This window comes from Mobula birostris, chromosome 10 (assembly GCF_030028105.1).
Source record: "Mobula birostris isolate sMobBir1 chromosome 10, sMobBir1.hap1, whole genome shotgun sequence".
Lineage (NCBI taxonomy): Eukaryota > Metazoa > Chordata > Chondrichthyes > Myliobatiformes > Myliobatidae > Mobula > Mobula birostris.
The window spans coordinates 75,268,944-75,287,850 of record NC_092379.1 but is presented as its reverse complement, the minus strand read 5'-3'; the positions used below and the strand labels follow the sequence as shown (position 1 = coordinate 75,287,850).

Genomic DNA, 18,907 nt, shown 5'->3' with positions numbered 1-18,907 from the left:
ACACACAAAATTACCTTGGAGGCTCCTTTTTCTCTCTCTCAACATGCACTTATGTCAATGTTTTTTTTATCGGATGTGTAAGGTATGTATAATTTGTTAATTTAGGTTTGTTTGTTTACATTTGTAATGTTCTGAGCTGGTGGGGCAAGAAACTAATTTCTATGCTATTTATGCCTATGATGATAAACTTGAACAAGTCTGGATGCTCTGTTGAGCAGTCTTCTTGCAGAACTGGTGGTTGACATGTTAAATTGATAGTGCCAGAAGCAATTTGAAGAAACTAAAGAAACAGTTATAGGGATGGAGAAAGGAATTGGCTTATAGCCATGCCATTGGCCATAAAAATCAATGCAATGGCAATGGGTATACAAAAGTTGCATCAAAAGTTTCTTTGCAGCATGAACGAGCATAACAACCTTGGAGAAGAACTGTCACAGAAGGCTCTGGGGCAGGTTCTTGGAGAAGTACTTAAGTCGAACTTCCAGCCAGGGTCATCTAGCATAGGTAACATCTGAATACACAGAGTGAGCGCTGGGAGGTGTGGCACTGGATCTCGTTTGAAGCTACACAGGTTGTTTAAACTTACCAAGATTGATACAGTTATTGGATAAAGTCATTGCATTGTATGGTTCATCAGTTTCTGAATTTATTTGTAAACGCTATCCAATTTCCATAACTCCAATCCTTTATTTGCGGGACTGTTCTGACAGCCACTCAAATCTGTAATATTTTGTACCAAATATGATAAGAACACGCAGCCTAACCCACACACTCTCACTTCTAGCCTTGCAACTGATCACTCTTCCTTTGGCTCTCCCAACTCAACAGCACTTCAGGAATAACTTTACAGCTCACTGTAATAAAATATTGTGTTTATTTATCACGAGCAACTTTTATTGGCCATTCCGCGTTGCAATGTTGATCATGATAAGTTTCGGACCACACGTACCCACCATGGCGTTCCGATCTAGTGATCGTTTCTGTACAAGTGTATTCGATTTCAACCACTTGCTCAGGTCATCTCCAAATGACCTCAAGGGTAGTGTGGAGGGGTGTGAAGTTATGTTTCAGTTTGATGACTCCCGAATATCTTTGAGAAGGAGAGAATTGGAGGGTGAAAAGGGACAGGGAAGGGATGGAAGAATGAGTCAGAGGGTGGGGCAGTTAAAGAGAATAATTTATTGAATTTGGATTTACAGGAAATAGTAAACCGGCAGTGAACGGTACCCTGCTATAAACCAAGGCTGCGGATACTGAAATGCAGAATCGGTAGGTATAGGGAAAGAGTTATCAACCCTTAATCGGAAAGGGAAATATTAGAAAATAAGCACGTTTTAAGGTAAGTTCGTGATGGATTGGAGATTTGTGGTGACAGTATAAATTTTGCTGCTATTATAAGGGGTCCGGGAAAGTAAAAGCATAGAGAGACGTGATGATGGAAATTTGAAGTAAGTTGGAAATACTGCGCATCATTAGGGCAAGGAAAACTACTCGTGGTCAGGTGGTAACTACCAATATCATCGGGAATCCAGTTCGTGTCAGAGCTGGCCGCTTCATAAAGTATCCAGCGGGAACAGTGCCATCTCTCTCTCACCCCGTCCCCCGCACAAGCTGCATGGTCTGATTAAGCATTTAGCACGTTCTGATTTCATCCTAAACTTTCAGTATCTGTGGTTTACACTTTCCTCTTTTCATTCGCTGGCTCATGCTTTAGAATCTCATTACATACAAATAAGTACAGTTGGCCAACATTCGTCGCATTACTCAGAAGTAGAGGGAGACGTACCACATAATCTGCCGTATACTCAATCAGGTAAATTTAGCCAAAAGACAGAGATCGTCGAACCAAAGACACGAGAGTCTGCATTTGGTACGTATCACTTGATTGTGGTTATTTTCTAACGGTTATATTCCATGCAATGGAATCGTTATAATTGTCAGAATTGTAAACATGCTAGCTTTCAACGAAACATTTCAAATGGCAGCCTCTGAATATCGCAATGATAATCGCCAAGGTATAAAATGAACCGACGGTAATATTGTTAATTATCTTTCAAGACGTGCGGGATATGGATTGGCCGATCACTTGAATGAACACAAGGTCTTTTAATGCCATTTTACCCTTTTTTAAAAAAAAAATCCTCTAATGGTTTTTCGGAATCTAATCCATGCGGTAAGTGTTAGATGTTGTCATAGAGGTATTGGGATGATGGTCCTCTGAGTGCGATCGCTTATCAGTTTAAAATACACCACCAGGTAACATCATTCTTTTTTTTCTCTCGCGTTAGGGCTTACGGGTCTGATGTTTAAAGTTGGATGTAAGTTAATGATCTGAGCGGAGTTTGTTAGAATGCTTCTTCTTATCATTTTATATATATATATATATATATATATATATATATAATATGTGTGTGTGATCTATATTTTATGTTCTATATATAAAGGTTATTTCAGGTAGAACCTACAATATAAATGAGCTAACGTGAGGAGGCGTCTTTGCTTTGAAAATCGCACAGGTAGATAGTATTTTCTTCTGTGTTCAAAACAAAGCTTCAGCAATGAGTTCAATTGTTTAAATCTATTGATGCCATTTAACTCTTTGAATAGAGTTAGAGAGGCTCATGGACAAGAGTTTTTAATCGTGCTCTAGTCTTTCGAATTGTGCCTTCTCAGTTAATTTTTCCGCTTAACTGAGTATTCGTTCATTTTGCATTCTGTTCCGCTCGTGTGTATCGACAAATGTAAACACAGGATGTTGTCTATTGTTGAGAATTTCCAGAAATTTTCGTGGGTGGTCAGGGCTGTGTTGGAAATTACCACCACTTCGTCATAAATTCATGCTATACTCCAGAATGAGAGGACGGTTTTAATTTCCGCGTGATAACCGAGGGTTAAAAGAATGAGTCAGCGTGATGCAGAAGCTCAGAGTAACTAAACCCATACTCTCCAAAATTTATGTAAAATATATACAAACTTCAGAGAAAGCTGAGATTGGGGATATTCCATGCCAACCTCTTCACATTGCAGTCCAGTCTAGATAAAGGGTCCAAACCACAAACATCAGCTGTTCATTTCTCTCCACCTTGGCTGAGTTCCTCCAGCATTTTGTTTGTTGATCCAAATCCACCATTTAGAGTCATAGAAAAGTACAGCACAGAAATCAGCCTTTTGATCCATCTAGTCTGTGCTAAACCATTTAAACTGCCTACTCCCATCTACCTCCACTGGGTCTATAGCCCTGCCATCCATATACCTATCCAAACTTTTCTTAAACACTGAAATTAAGATTGTATGCATCATTTATGCTGGTAGCTCATTCCACACCTCACAGCCCTCTGAGTGCAGAAGTTTCCCCTCATGTTCCCCTTAAACTTTTCACCTTTCACTCTTAACCCATCTAGTTGTAGTCCCACCACACTGCAAAAAGCCAGCTTGCATTTACCCTATCCATAACCCTCATAATTTTGTAAAGCTCTATCAAATCTCCCCTCAATCTTCTATGTTCTAAGGAATAAAGTGCTAACCTAAACAATCTTTCCTTATAACTCAGGTACTCCTGTCCTAGCAACATTCTACGTAAATTTTCTCTGTACTCTTTCAACCATATTTACATCTCCCCTGTAGGTAGGTAACCAAGACTGCACACAAATTCCAAACTAGGCCTCAGCAATACCTTTGACAACTTCAACATAGCATCCCATCTCCTGTACTCTATACTTTGACTTATGAAGGCCATTGTGACAAAAGCTTTCTTTATGACACTATCTACCTGTGATGCCACTTTCAATGAATTATGGATCTGTATTCCCAGTTTTCCAGTTGGTCCAGATCCCACTGCAAGCTCTGGTAATCTTCCTAGCTGTCCATTACGCCCTCAATCTTGGTGTTGCCCGCAAATTTGCTGATCGAGTTAACCATATTATCTATAAACCATAGAAACCATAGAAACTACAGCACAGAAACAGGCCTTTTGGTTCTTCTTGGCTGTGCCGAACCATTTTCTGCTAGTCCCACTGACCTGCACACGGACCATATCCCCCCATACACCTCCCATCCATGTATCTGTCCAATTTATTCTTAAATGTTAAAAAAGAACCCGCAATTACCACCTCATCTGGCAGCTCATTCCATACTCCCACCACTCTCTGCGTGAAGAAGCCCCCCCTAATGTTCCCTTTAAACTTTTCCCCCCTCACCCTTAACCCATGTCCTCTGGTTTTTTTCTCTCCTTGCCTCAGTGGAAAAAGCCTGCTTGCATTCATTCTATCTATACCCATCATAATTTTATATCCAGATATAGATGATAAGTTCATGATATAGATCATTGATATAGATGACAAGCAACAATGGACCCAGCACTAATCCCTGCGGCACACCACTAGTCAGAGGCCTCCACTCAGAGAGGCAACCATCTTTTCCCATAAAGCCAACGTCTTTATCTCTTGTAAACTACAATCCCTAAACCTAAACATGAGGAACTCTGCAGATGCTGGAAATTCAAGCAACACACATCAAAGTTGCTGGTGAACGCAGCAGGCCAGGCAGCATCTCTAGGAAGAGGTACGGTTGACGTTACGGGCCTAGACCCTTCGTCAGGACTAACCTTAAACCTGTCAGTCAGTCCATAAACCTGTTATCTTTACCTTTTATTCTGATGGGCACATAAAAGCTTTGTATTCTCAAATCTTACTTGTGAAGGCCTTGCACTTACCAAATACACCTTTGCCAGAAAACAGCTGTCCTGATCCACACTTGCCAGATCCTTTCTGATATAATCAAAGTTGGCCTTTCTCCAATTTGGAATGTCAACCACAGAGCGGACTTAAGTTTTTCCACATTTACTTTGAAATTAATGGCATTATGATCACTGGATGCAAAGTGTTCCCCTGCAAAAACTTTTGTCACCTGCCCTGTCTCATACTCTAATAGCAGATCAAGTATTACACTTTCTCATTGGGGTTTCGATATACTGATTAAGGAAACTTTCCTGAACACATTTGACAAACTCTCTCCCATCTAGTCCTTTTATAGTATGAGAGTTCCGGTCAATATGTGGAAAGTTAAAATCACCTACTATAACAACTTTATGTTGCTTGTGATCTCTCTACAAATTTGTTCCTCTAAATCCTGCAGGCTCTTGGGTAGTCTGCAAGATAGTCCCATTAACGTGGTCATACCTTTCTTATTCCTCAGTTCCATCCATAATGCCTCACTAGATGTTTTCTCCAGTCTGTCCTGATGGAGCACTGCCATGACATTTTCCCTGACTAGTAACACCAACCCTCCTCCTTTAATCCCTCCCTCTCTGTCACATCTAAAACAATGGAACCCCAGATTATTAAGCCCCCAGACCTGCCTCTCCTGCAATCAAATCTCATTAATGGCTCTAATATCCATAATTCCAGGTGTTGACCCATGCTCTGAGCTCATCTGCCTTTCCGAGGATACTACTTGCATTGAAACGTGCAGCTCAGGACATTAGTTGCACCATACTCAACCTTTTGATTCCTGATTCCTGTCTGAGCTCTTAGCAACTTCTGTCTCCACAACCTCTCCACTATCTGTTCTGCCATTCTGTTTCCTCTCCCCCCTGCAACTTTAGTTTAAACCCCACAATGCAGTACGAGCAAACCTTCCTACCAGGATATCAGTCCCCCTTCAGTTCAGGTGCAAACTGTCTATTCTGTACAGGTCCCTTCTTCCCTGGAAGAGAGCCAGTGATCTAAAACTCTGAAGCCTACACCAACTCCTACACCATATATTAAATGGCTTAACCTTCTATTTCTGGCCTCACTTGCACATGGCATGGGTAGCAATCCTGAGATCATAACCCTAGAGGTTCTGTCCTTTAACTTGGCACCTAACTCCTTGAACCCACTTTGCAGAACCTTGTCACTCTTCCTCCCTACGTCATTAATACCTACATAGAACATGATTTCTGGTTGCTCACCCTACCATTTAAGAATGTGAGGACTTGAACTGAGATGTCCTGAACCCTGCCAAATGCGAGGCAACGTGCCAGTGGGGAATCTTGTACTCGTCCACAGAACCTCCTTTCTGTTCCTCTAATTACCGAATCCCCTATCTCTACAGCTTACCTCTTCTCTCCCCCCACCCCTCCCTTTCCTTCAGAGCCAGGCTAAGTACCAGAATTTTGCACTTTCTTTTTCTGACACCATACTATGCAATTTTCAGACAGTGACCTTCAGGCTTTGCCACCCTTTGAGTGATATTTATTTCTTAATGTTCTCACCTTGCTCTTGCCCACCTTCAATCTCATCTTCCCCACATTTCCCTCCCTTCCATCCTTCCCTCTTCCTTTTTGCTAATTCTCTTTGTAGCCTACTCTCTGTTACTCTATGCTTACCTATTCTTCCCTCCTCCACATCTCTCACCCCTCCACCCCTTATCCTCATGTGAATATCTTCTATTCCTCTAATATTTTTCTCCCTCAACCATTTCTCATCTCTCATCTCTCTCACTCCTTTTCTTCAACTTAATATCCACTATTTGTCTCTTCTTTCCCCATCATCCCTTCCCTGCATCTTTCATTTCTTGCTCTTTTCTTTTCCTGTTCCTCCTCTCCCATCAATTCTCTAGTATTCCCGAAACCTTGGCCATCTCACTCTTCCACTCCGCCTACACCTCTCCACATCCATTTCCAACTGGATCATCAAGTTCGTGGTTGATGCAACAGAGGTTGGCCTCATCAGCAATGACGGTGAGCATACAGAGAGGATGTATAAATTGGTAGTGTGGTGTGAGCTCAATAACAAACTCTCAAAGTGGACCAGACTAAGGAGATGAATGTGGATTCAGGAGGGTGCAAGCTGACCATTCCTCACTCTACATAACTAGCTCCTCCGCGGAGAAAGTTTAGTGCTCCAAGTTTCTGGGAGTGCACGTAACAGATGATTTGACCTGGTCCCTCAACGCGACCTCTTTAGTTAAGAAAGCATAGCAGCGTTTCCACTTCTTGAGGAGATGGAGGCAAGCCAAGCTCCACTCCCTGCTCTTTCCAACCAATTTCTACAGGAGCACCAATGAGAGTGTACTGGCCAGTTGCTTGTCCATCTGGTACGGGCATTGCAAGGCATCTGAATGCAAGTCCCTACAAAGGATTGTGAGGACTGCAGAGGGGATCATTGGGGTCTCTCTTCCACCTATCCAGTCGTTACTGGTTGATGACTTTGAGGCAAACAGATGGAGTTGGAGAGGAAGGAAGCTGAAGAGATGGGCAAAGTTCATGTTCAAGTTCCAGATTATTGTAATTTCAACTGTTTTGATGTATACTGCCAAATGAAGCAATGTTCCTTTGGGCCAAGGTGCACAATACGGTGTATATAACTCATACATAACACAAAAAGTAGTATTACCACAAATAAATACAAATAATGACAAGTTTAAAAATTGAACAGTATAATGCTACTGGTACTTCATACGTGGTGAGATCTGGGTAGCACCAGGGAGTTCAGCAATCTCATGGTCTGGGGAAAGAGGAAGGGCCCTTAGCATCATCAATAATCCCTCCCATCCATCCAATGACCACTGCACTCCCCCCCCAAACAACCATCAGACTGTTAGATAGGAGTCAGCTTCTTTCCCCAGGCCACGAGACTAATGAACTCCCTAGTGCCATGATTCCTGATTTCTGCCCTGGCTGGCAGTGATTAGTGGTGTTATGCAGGGGTCAGTGTTGAGAGCACTTTTTTCATGTTATGTGTCAATGGTTTGGATGATAGAATTGATGGCTTTGTGGCCAGGTTTGCAGAAAGTATGAAGATAGTTGGAGGGGGCAGGTAGTGTTGAGGAAGTAGAGAGTTTGCAAAAGGACAAAGATTACGAGAATGGGCAAAGAACTAGCGGATGGAGTAAGCTGTAGGGGAGTGTATATCCATTCACGTTGATAGAAGGAATAAAGACATAGACTATTTTTTAAGTGGGAGAAAATTTAGAAATTAGAGGTGCAAAGGGACTTTGGAGTCCTCATGCAGGATTTCCTAAAGGTTAAATTACAGATTGAGTGGGCAATAAGGAAGGTAAGTGTGATTTTAGCATTCATTAGTTTCCAAGGAATGCCGAGAAGCCAGGTGTTTGATGGCTCTGGGCCACTACCAGCTGGAGGTTAGATGAATGTGGGGGGAGGAGACTTCATTGAAACCTATTGAATGTTGAAAGGGTGTAGATAGAGTGAATATGGCAAGGATGTTTCCATAGTGGTGGACGCTAGGTCTAGATGGCATAGCCTTGGAATAGAAGGACGTCCCTTTAGGACAGAGATGAGAAGGAATTACTTTTGCCAGAAAGTGCTGAATCTGTGGAATTCATTGCCACAGATATCTGTGAAGGCCAAGTCATTGGAGTAGAAGTTGATAGGTTCTTAATAAGTAAAGTGTTACAAATTATGTGGAAAAGGCAGGAGAATAGGGTTGTGGAATAATAAACCGGCCATATGGAATTGCAGAACAGACTAGAATGGCCTAGTTTTGCTCCAGTGGTCTTATTCTCTCCCTTTCTACTACTTTGCTGCTCCCTGATGCCCCTCATCACCTGCTTGTCCATTTCTACACACTTTTGTCAATTCATTCCCCTCTCAAATACTTCCTCATTACTGTATTGCTCCTCATTCCTACAACTCTGTCACACATTCCCACCCCCATGCTGTTACATTCCCTCTCACACGCTGCCTTTTCCAGCCCTTGCCATCTACTCCTCACCCTAGCCATTTTCTCTGCTTATTGTCCTCAAAATGCATACGCAGTAGAGTGAAAGAAAAGAGCAAATGGAATCAAAGTTAATAAAATTGTAAATTTGGTAGAATGTAAAGTTCTATATCTGAATGTTCATACCATTCACAGGATAGATAAAAGTAATGGCACAAGTAGATACGAATAGGAATTAACTAGATGGCAAAGGCAACGTGTAAGAGGGATGGGGGCAGGGATGTAGTGTGACCAAAGATGTGAGTTGTATGTTTAAAGATGTTCAATATTTAGAAGGAAAGAAAGACGCAGAGTAGTAGTACCAATGAGGGGTGAGATCAGTACAGTGATGAGAAATAATCTTGCCTTGGTCAATTATGATGTCGAATTGGAAACAGTTTGGGTCAAGCCAAGAGCAAAAAAAAATTGGTGAGAGCAACTTAAAACTATCTGATACTAGTAATATTGGACATGGCATAAATCAGTAAGTTAGAGGAGCATGTTCTAAGCGGTGACACAGGAGCCATGGAAATTTTGTTGTGCAGCTGGACTGCACAAGTAAAATTAGTAGGACAAATGCATCAAGTGCATGTGAAATCATTTTTTTAGATCAGTATGTTGAGGAACAAAGAATGAAAAGGGTTGGTTTAGATCTTGTGCAAAGTGAAAGAGTTAATTGATCTTGTTATACAGGAACCTTGAGGAAAGAGTGACCCTAACATGAGAGGTTTTGACATTGAGTTTGAAAGTAGTACTTTTTAAATCAGCTGCTGAAGTCTCCATTGAACAGCCTTCCACTGATTTGGTTATGGTTATTATTCTATAGATTTACCAAGTATGCCCACAAGAAAATGAATTTCAGGGTTGTATATGGTGACATATATATACTTTGATAATAAGTATATTTGAATTTCAAACAAAGGAAATTATGAATGAACTATTGAGAAAATTCAATGATAGGTGAATGGTGGGCAGACAACGGAGAGCATTTGAAGAAGTAAGTAATAACGTGTAGAACATGTGTTCCTTTATGGAACAAAATCTCAGTAGAATGAATGATTCATCTGAATCTAGTTTGAAAAAACAATATTAATCCTAAAAAAAGGTGTATGAAGTTGTCAAAAATAGCTGTAGGCACAGAAATGTGAATCACTTTAAAAATCAACCAAGGATTGAGAAATTATCAAGGAGAAGCAAAACAAAAACGATGGAAGTAAAGTAGCAGAAGCAAAGATCTATAAAAGTGGTAAAAACAGTGTGGGAAAGTTTTGTATCTACAATTAAAGATGCAAAAGTGTTATCAGGAATTGGGAAAAGGCAGGGAAATCAACTAGAATTCTGCAGATGCTGGGAATTCAAGCAACACACATCAAAGTTGCTGGTGAACGCAGCAGGCCAGGCAGCATCTCTAGGAAGAGGTACAGTCGACGTTTTGGCCTGAAACATGACCTGTATCTCTTCCATAAGACCATAAGACAAAGGAGCAGAAGTAGGCCATTCGGCCCATCGTGTCTGCTCCGCCATTTTATCATGAGCTGATCCATTTTATCCTATTTAGTCCCACTCCCCCGCCTTCTCACCATAACCTTTGATGCCCTGGCTACTCAGATACCTATCAATCTCTGCCTTAAATACGCCCAATGACTTGGCCTCCACTGCTGCCCGTGGCAACAAATTCCATAGATTCACCACCCTCTGACTAAAAAAATTTCTTCGCATTTCTGTTCTGAATGGGCACCCTTCAATCCTTAAATCATGCCCTCTCGTACTAGACTCCCCCATCATGGGAAACAACTTTGCCACATCCACTCTGTCCATGCCTTTTAACATTCGAAATGTTTTTATGAGGTCTCCCCTTATTCTTCTAAACTCCAAGGAATACAGTCCAAGAGCGGACAAACGTTCCTCATATGTTAACCCTCTCATTCCCGGAATCATTCTCGTGAATCTTCTCTGTACCCTCTCCAACGTCAGCACATCCTTTCTTAAATAAGGAGACCAAAACTGCCCACAGTACTCCAAGTGAGGTCTCACCAGTGCCTTATAGAGCCTCAACATCACATCCCTGCTCCTATACTCTATTCCTCTAGAAATGAATGCCAACATTGCATTCGCCTTCTTCACTACTGACTCAACCTGGAGGTTAACTTTAAGGGAATCCTGTACGAGGACTCCCAAGTCCCGTTGCATCTCAGAACTTTGAATTCTTTCCCCATTTAAATAATAGTCTGCCCATTTATTTTTTCTGCCAAAGTGTATAACCATACACTTTGGCAGAAAAAATAAATGGACAGACTATTATTTAAATGGGGAAAGATAGGCAGAAGTGGCAAATGAAGTACAATGTTGGAAAGTGTATGGTTATACACTTTCCAACATTGTACTTCATTTGCCACTTCTCTGCCCATTCTTCCAATCTATGCAAGTCTCTCTGCAGACTCTCCGTTTCCTCAGCACTACCGGCCCCTCCACCTATCTTCGTATCGTCAGCAAACTTAGCCACAAAGCCATCTATTCCATAATCCAGATTGTTGATGTACAATGTAAAAAGAAGCGGCCCCAACACTGATTCCTGTGGAACACCACTGGTAACCGGCAGCCAACCAGAATAGGATCCCTTCATTCCCACTCTCTGTTTCCTGCCAATCAGCCAACGCTCTATCCACGTATGTAACTTTCCCGTAATTCCATGGGCTCTTATCTTGTTAAGTAGCCTCATGTGTGGCACCTTGTCAAATGCCTTCTGAAAATCCAAATATACAACATCCACTGCATCTCCCTTGTCTAGCCTACTGGTAATTTCCTCAAAAAATTGTAATAGGTTTGTCAGGCAGGATTTTCCTTTAAGGAATCCATGCTGAGTTCTGCCTATCTTGTCATATGCCTCCAGGTACTCTGTAACCTCATCCTTAACAATCGACTCCAACAACTTCCCAACCACTGACGTCAAGCTAACAGGTCTATAATTTCCTTTTTGCTTCCTTGCCCCCTTCTTAAATAGCGGAGTGACATTTGCAATCTTCCAGTCTTCCGGAACCATGCCAGAATCTATCGACTTTTGAAAGATCATCGCTAATGCCTCCGCAATCTCCACAGCTACTTCCTTCAGAACACGAGGGTGCATTCCATCTGGTCCAGGAAATTTATCGACCTTTAGCCTATTCAGCTTCCTGAGTACTTTCTCTGTCGTAATTGTGACTGCGCACACTTCTCTTCCCTGCCACCCTTGAGTGTCCGGTATACTGCTGATGTCTTCCTCAGTGAAGACTGATGCAAAATACTTGTTCAGTTCCTCTGCCATCTCCTCATCTTCCATTACAATTTCTCCAGTATCATTTTCTATCAGTCCTATATCTACTCTCACCTGTCCTTTACTCTTTATATACTTGAAAAAGCTTTTAGTAGCCGCTTTGATATTATTTGCTAGTTTCTTTTCATAGTTAATCTTTTCTCTCTTAATGACCTTCTTAGTTTCCTTTTGTAAGGTTTTAAAAACTTCCCAATCCTCTGTCTTCCCACTAATTTTTGCTTCCTTGTATGCCCTCTCCTTTGCTTTAACTTTGGCTTTGACTTCTCTTGTCAACCACGGTTGCATCCTTTTTCCACTCGAAAATTTCTTCTTTTTTGGAATATACCCGTCTTGCACATTCCTCATTTTTCACATAAACTCCAGCCACTGCTGCTCTGCCTTCTTTCCCGCCAGTGTCTCTTTCCAGTCAACTTTGGCCAGTTCCTCTCTCATGCCACTGTAATTTCCTTTACTCCACTGAAACACCGACACATCAGATTTCGGCTTCTCTTTTTCTAATTTCACAGTGAACTCAATCATGTTATGATCACTGCCTCCTAAGGGTTCCTTCACCTCATTCTCTCTAATCATATCCGGTTCATTACACAATACCCAATCCAGTACAGCCGATCCCCTAGTGGGCTCAACAACAAGCTGTTCTAAAAAGCCATCTCGCAGACATTCTACAAATTCTCTCTCTTGAGATTCAGTGCCGACCTGATTTTTCCAATCTACTCGCATGTTAAAATCCCCCACAATTATCATAACACTGCCCTTCTGACAAGCCTTTTCTATTTCCAGTTGTAATTTGTAGTCCACATCCCTGCAGCTGTTTGCAGGCCTATAAATAACTGCCATCAGGGTCTTTTTACCCCGCTATTCCTTAGCTCAACCCATAAAGATTCTGCACCTTCCGATCCTATATCACCTCTTTCTAATGATTTAATATCATTTCTTACCAATAAAGCCACGCCTCCCCCTCTGCCTACCTTCCTATCCTTCCGATACATCGTGTATCCTTGGACGTTCAGCTCCCAGAGACATGCATCCTTTAGCCAGGTCTCAGTGATGGCCACAATATCATACCTGCCAATCTACAGCTGTACAACAAGATCATCCACCTTATTCCTTATGCTGCATGCATTTAAGTACAACACCTTAAGACCAGTATTTGATACTTTTTGCTTTGATTTCACTGCAACTTTATTACATTTCAACTCATCCCAATGGCTACACATTTGCCCCATCACCTGCCTGTCTTTCCTGACATCTTTACTGCTCACTATCTTAGATTTATTTCTGTTATCCCCTTCCTCTGCTCTATCATTCTGGGTCCCATCCCCCTGCCAAATTAGTTTAAACCCTCCCTAACAGCTCTATTAAACTTTCCCGCCAGGATATTGGTCCCCTTCGGGTTCAGGTGTAACCTGTCCATTTTGAACAGATCATACTTCCCCCAGAAGAGATCCCAATGATCCAAGAATCTGAAGCCCTGCCCCCTACACCAGTCTCTCAGCCACGCATTCATCTGCCTGATCCGACGACTCTTGCCCTCGCTAGCACGTGGCACAAGTAACAATCCCGAGATTACTACCCTGGAGGTTCTGCTTCTCAGCTTCCTTCCTAACTCCCAGAAATCTCTCTTCAGGACCTCCTCCTTTGTCCTACCTATGTCCTAGGGAAATCAACTGACTTCTTCACAGAAATGGACACAAAAAAACAGTCCCGATACATTAAAGCATTAAGGGACCAGCGAGAATAAGGAACGATAAATAAGAATTAGTGAAAAAAAAGAATAATACAGAAGTTGACATGATTAACAAGTTTAAAAACTGAAAAATACTAAATGCTCTACTATACATTTGTGTTTAAAAATGTTTGACTGTAGAGTTTATTGTTTTCTGAAATTCCATGTTTCTGGAATGGTTTGTTATGGAAAAAAACTTGGCAAATGGTTCATGCCTGAGACTTTTTTTTTAAAAATATGTACTTGCTGTAGACTGAGTCCAACAATGATTCACTAGGGATGGGTAATTTGATGTTAAAGTCCACCAGGAAGGTATTCTCTGTTGTTGTCATCATTGTAGATTACAAGTAGACTGGGGCTAGAGGAGAAATCTTTAAAAGGGAAAGAATCACAGGGGTAGTCAGGAGAAAGTCAAAAAGTTGCTGATTTAAAAAAAAAACTGGGATTAAAAAAAAACAAAACATGCCAGTGTCTCTCAACAGGTTAGACAACATCTGTAGCAGAGAAAACCAGAACAAATTGTCTTTGTCATAGTCATAGTCATACTTTATTGATCCTGGGGGATCACTACAGTTGCACCATAAATAATTAAATAGTAATATGTAAATTATGCCAGGAAATAAGTCCAGGACCTGCCTATTGGCTCAGGGTGTCTGACCCACCAAGGGAGGAGTTGTAAAGTTTGATGGCCACAGGCAGGAATGACTTCTTATGATGCTCAGTGTTGCATCTCAGTGGAATGAGTCTCTGGCTGAATGTACTCCTGTGCCCAACCAGTACACTATGTAGTGGATGGGAGACATAGTCCAAGATGGCATGCAACTTGGACAGCATCCTCTTTTCAGACACCACCGTCAGAGATTCCAGTTCCATCCCCACAACATCACTGGCCTTACGAATGAGGTTGTTGATTCTGTTGGTGTCTGCTACCCTCAGCCTGCTGCCCCAGCACACAACAGCAAACATGATCGCACTGGCCACCACAGACTCGTAGAACATCCTCAGCATCATCCGACAGATGTTAAAGGACCTCAGTCTCCTCAGGAAGTAGGAGATGTTTGTCTTTCCAGCGATGTTGCCTGAACTGCTAAGTATTTTCATAATTTTTATTTTTATTATTGAAACAACATGACATTGCGAACAAACGCAGAATGGTACAGCACAGGTACAGACTCTTCGTCCCACAATGGGCCAACCATCAACAGGATATGTTGGATACAGTCCAGTCCAATACAGGCAAACCCCTCCCCATCATTCAGCACATTTACATGGAGCACTGTCACAAGAAAGCAGCATCCATCATCAAGGGCCTCATCCATTCAGGCCATGCTCTCTTCTCGCTACGACCATCGGGCAGAATGTACAGGAGACTTGTGTCCCACACCACCAGGTTCAAGAACAATTATTACCCAACAACCGTTAGGCTCCTAAGCCGGTGTGGGTAATTTCACTTAACTCAAACAGGAAAGGTATAGAAAGATAAGAGAACCTTGGATGTCCAGAGACGTGATGAATTTAGTCAAGAAGAAAAAGGAGAAGTATGTAAAGCTTCGGAAGTTACAATCAAACAAAGCACAAGAGGAGAATTTTTTAAAAAATCAGAAAAGAACTAAAGAATGGAATTAGGAGAGCCAGGAGGAGCCATGAAAAGTCCTTGGCAAGAAGGATTAAAGTGAATCCCAAATCATTCTTCACATACATCAATAACAAAAGAATAACTAGGGAGAGGGTGGAACCATTCAAGGATAAAGGTGGAGAGAACATTTGCTTGGATGTGAAGAGTGTGTGTGAGGTATTTAATGAGTACTTTGCTTCAGTATTCACCAAGGAAAAGGATATGGAAGACCAGGGGATCAGTGATAAGTGTATAGGGCATCTGGAGGTGAAGGAGCATGAAGTTTTGGGCCCCCTAATGAGTATTAAGGTGGATAAATCCCCAGGGCCTGATGGGGTTTACCCCAGGTAATTGAAGAGGCAAGAGAGGAGATTGCTGGGACCTTCATCAGTAAATTTGTGTCCTCTCTAGCCTCAGGTGAGGTCCCAGAGGACTGGTGAATGCCTAATGTTGTACCTCTATTTAAGAAGGGACCAAGGAAAAATCCTTGGAACTGTAGACCAGTATGTTTCACATCAGTTGTAGGGAAATTGCTGGAGGAAATTCTTAGGGATAGGATATATAAGCATTTGAAAACCCATTAAACACTGCTATCTTATCCCTTTCCATCACTGCACTTGGCAGCCCATTCCCAGCATCTTCTATTCTCTATATTAGAGGAAAAACCAGCATGGCTTTGTGTGGTGCAGGTCATATCTTACCAACTTGATGGAGTTTTTTGACAAGGTGACGAGAGAGATTGATGAGGGTAGGGAAGTGAACGTTGTCTATGTGGATTTTAGTAAGGTGTTTGACCCTCATGAGAGGATAATCCAGAAGATTAAGATGCATGGGGTTTGCGACAAATTGGCTGTTTAGATTCAGAACTGGCTTGCATGAAGAAGACAGGGTGTAATGCTTGAAAAGACTTATTTGAACTGGAGGTCTGTATTTATTGGTATTCTGCAGGGATCTGTGCTGGGATCTCTGCTGTTTGTGATGTATATAAATAACTTGTAGGTGGGTAGGTTAGTAAGTTTGCAAATGATACCAAGATTGGTGGAGTTGTGGAGAGTGTAGAAAACTGACAAAGAATACAGTGTGATATAGATCAATTGCAGATGTGGGCAGAGAAATGGCAGATGGAGTTTAATCCTGATAAATGTGAGGTGTTACACCTTGGTAGGGCAAACGCAAGGAGACAGCACACTATTAAGGGTAAGACTCTTAATAGAGAGAACTTGGGTTCCAAGTTCATAGCTCCATGAAAGTGGCGACACAGGTGGATAAGGTGGTTAAGAAAGCTTATGGAATGCTTGCTTTTATTAGTCGAGGAACTGAGTTCAAAAGTAAAGAAGTTACGTTGCAACTTTATAGAACTCTGCTTAGACCACATCTGGAGTATTGCATACAGTTCTGGTCACCCCACTATCGGAAGGATGTTGGAGGCTTTGGAGAGGGTGCAGAAGAGGCTTACCAGGATGCTGACTGATTTAGAGGGCATGTGATATCATGAGAGGCTGGATAAACTTGGGTTGTTTTCTCTGGAGCGTTGGAAGCTGAGGGGAGATCTGGCAGAGGTTTACAGGTTTATGAGAGGCACAGACAGTGTGGCAGAGAGTATCTGTCTCCCAGGGTTGGAATGTCAAATGGCATGTGTTGAAGATGAGAGAGGGTAGGTTCAAGGGGGATGTGAGTGGTAAGTTGTTTTTACTAAGAGAGTGCTGGACACCTGGAATGCCCTGCCTGGTATGGTGGTAGAGGCAAATACATTAGAGGCTGTTACAAGACATTTAGATAGGCACATGGATTAAGGAAAATGGAGGGGTATGGACATGGTGTAGGTAGGAGGGATTAGCATTTGGATGTTTTTGATTTGCTTTTTTGCTGTTTCAGCACAACATTGTGGGCCAAATGGTCTGTTTCTGTGTGTACTTTTCAATGTTCTATGTTCAGTGCTGATCTGACTACAGAACCTATGGACTCACTTTCAAGGAATCCACAGCTCATGTTCTCAATATTATTTACTTTTTAATAAATTATTATTGGCACAATTTGTCCACTGCTGTATATTGGATGCTTGTCAATCTTTGGTATGTATAGCTTTTCATAAATTTTATTGTATTCCTTTATTTTCCTGTAAATGCCTGCAAGAAAATGAATCTCAAGTTAACATATGGTGACAGATACATATTTTGAGAAAAAAAGTTACTTCGAAGTTTCAATTTTTCTGGTTTTACTCACCTCTGATAGGGTAGACATTTGAAAACTGCTCCCCTTTGCTACACCCCTTATAATTTTTCATAATCATATCAATCTCATTCCCCTCTGGTTCAGGGAGATCTAAATTTGTGAGTCTCTGTTGGTAATCAAAATGCTTCATTCTAGGCAACATCTTGGTAAATCTCTTCTGCATTCTGTTCACTACTCATTTTCCTCTGCTGAATTACCCTATGACTGCACAAGACTGTATTAGTGCCTTCTGCCAATCTCCTCTTGCATTGGTCCCGTCAGATGCCCTTCTCCCAGCACACAAAGGGCCTTCCTTAAGGTATGTAATCATGGCACTTTCTCCCTTATATTCCTCCGTGGCTGCTATGGAGAGTGTGCTCTAAATGGTTCTTGCCCTTCTTTTCCAGCTGTACAGTGGCAACAGAACTTCCAGCTTTGGTGTCACACCTTTGCAGTTGCACCATTTCTCATGTTAATTTGGCATGAATCCTGAGTGTTACTGTGTGAATGTTTTTCACCAAGATGTATTGATGTACGTGCTGATGCAAAATTCTTCATCCTGCTCTCTGGATGGTACTGAGCAAAAGAATTTATTCATTTAGGCCTGAAGGGAGTACAAAGTTGATAGCATTCCAAAGTATTGTGGAGAGACTTATATGATAGTGAGATCATATTTACGTATCTTTTTAAGAGGAGTAAATGATCATGAATTTGAATTGTGTATCTTAGATAGCAGAGTATCTCAAACAGTACACTCACAACCGAAAATGCTTTCCTCCTCTATTGGTGAGCTCTGGTATTAAATACTCAGGCATCTGAAGCTCCGTTACCTCATCAGTGTTTATGACATAATCTTATCCATTTTTGTGGTACTTATTTTAAATTCCCTCTCACCTCACCCATTAATTCCAGGTCCCTACAATTTTCTTTCCATTATCAGCACACGCCAGAGTTTAACAGCATTTCATCACAGATAACATGTCCTATTTACAGATCAGTACCTGGACCTCATCGAGCATGTCGAGGAAATTTATATAACAATAAATAATGCACCTTTCATTCTGCAGGGGAACAGAAAATAGATTATTGAGCAATATAAATATTGATGCGTTCATTCTGTTTTCCCTTCATAGGTTTTAGTGTTTGCATTTCATTCGCAGTTTGATGGGAATTAAAAATGTATGCATATCACTGTCTATAATCTTAAACCATTGAGCTCCTTAAAATATAGGGGAACTACATTTAACTAATTGTCATCAGAATCATGAAGTTTAGAAATAACAGACATTCTGCCCGTTACACCACTGGCATTTAGGACAGCAATGTAGGTTCTCCATCTCCGG

General features: G+C 41.5%; 1 protein-coding gene across 2 annotated transcripts in view; it reads left to right on the top strand.

Moving 5' to 3' along the window:
* Positions 1-1,197: 1,197 nt before the first annotated feature.
* The window catches only part of LOC140204539 (interleukin-13 receptor subunit alpha-2-like), a 49,479-nt gene continuing 31,769 nt past the window's right edge, over positions 1,198-18,907 (top strand). Inside the window, exon 1 of one of the 2 annotated variants that reach the window (XM_072271250.1) lies at positions 1,198-1,269. The gene's annotated coding sequence lies outside the window, so the exon portion shown is untranslated. Of the gene's footprint in view, positions 1,270-1,549; positions 1,871-18,907 lie in introns of those variants that run through there. The other variant, XM_072271249.1, reaches the window with a different exon arrangement.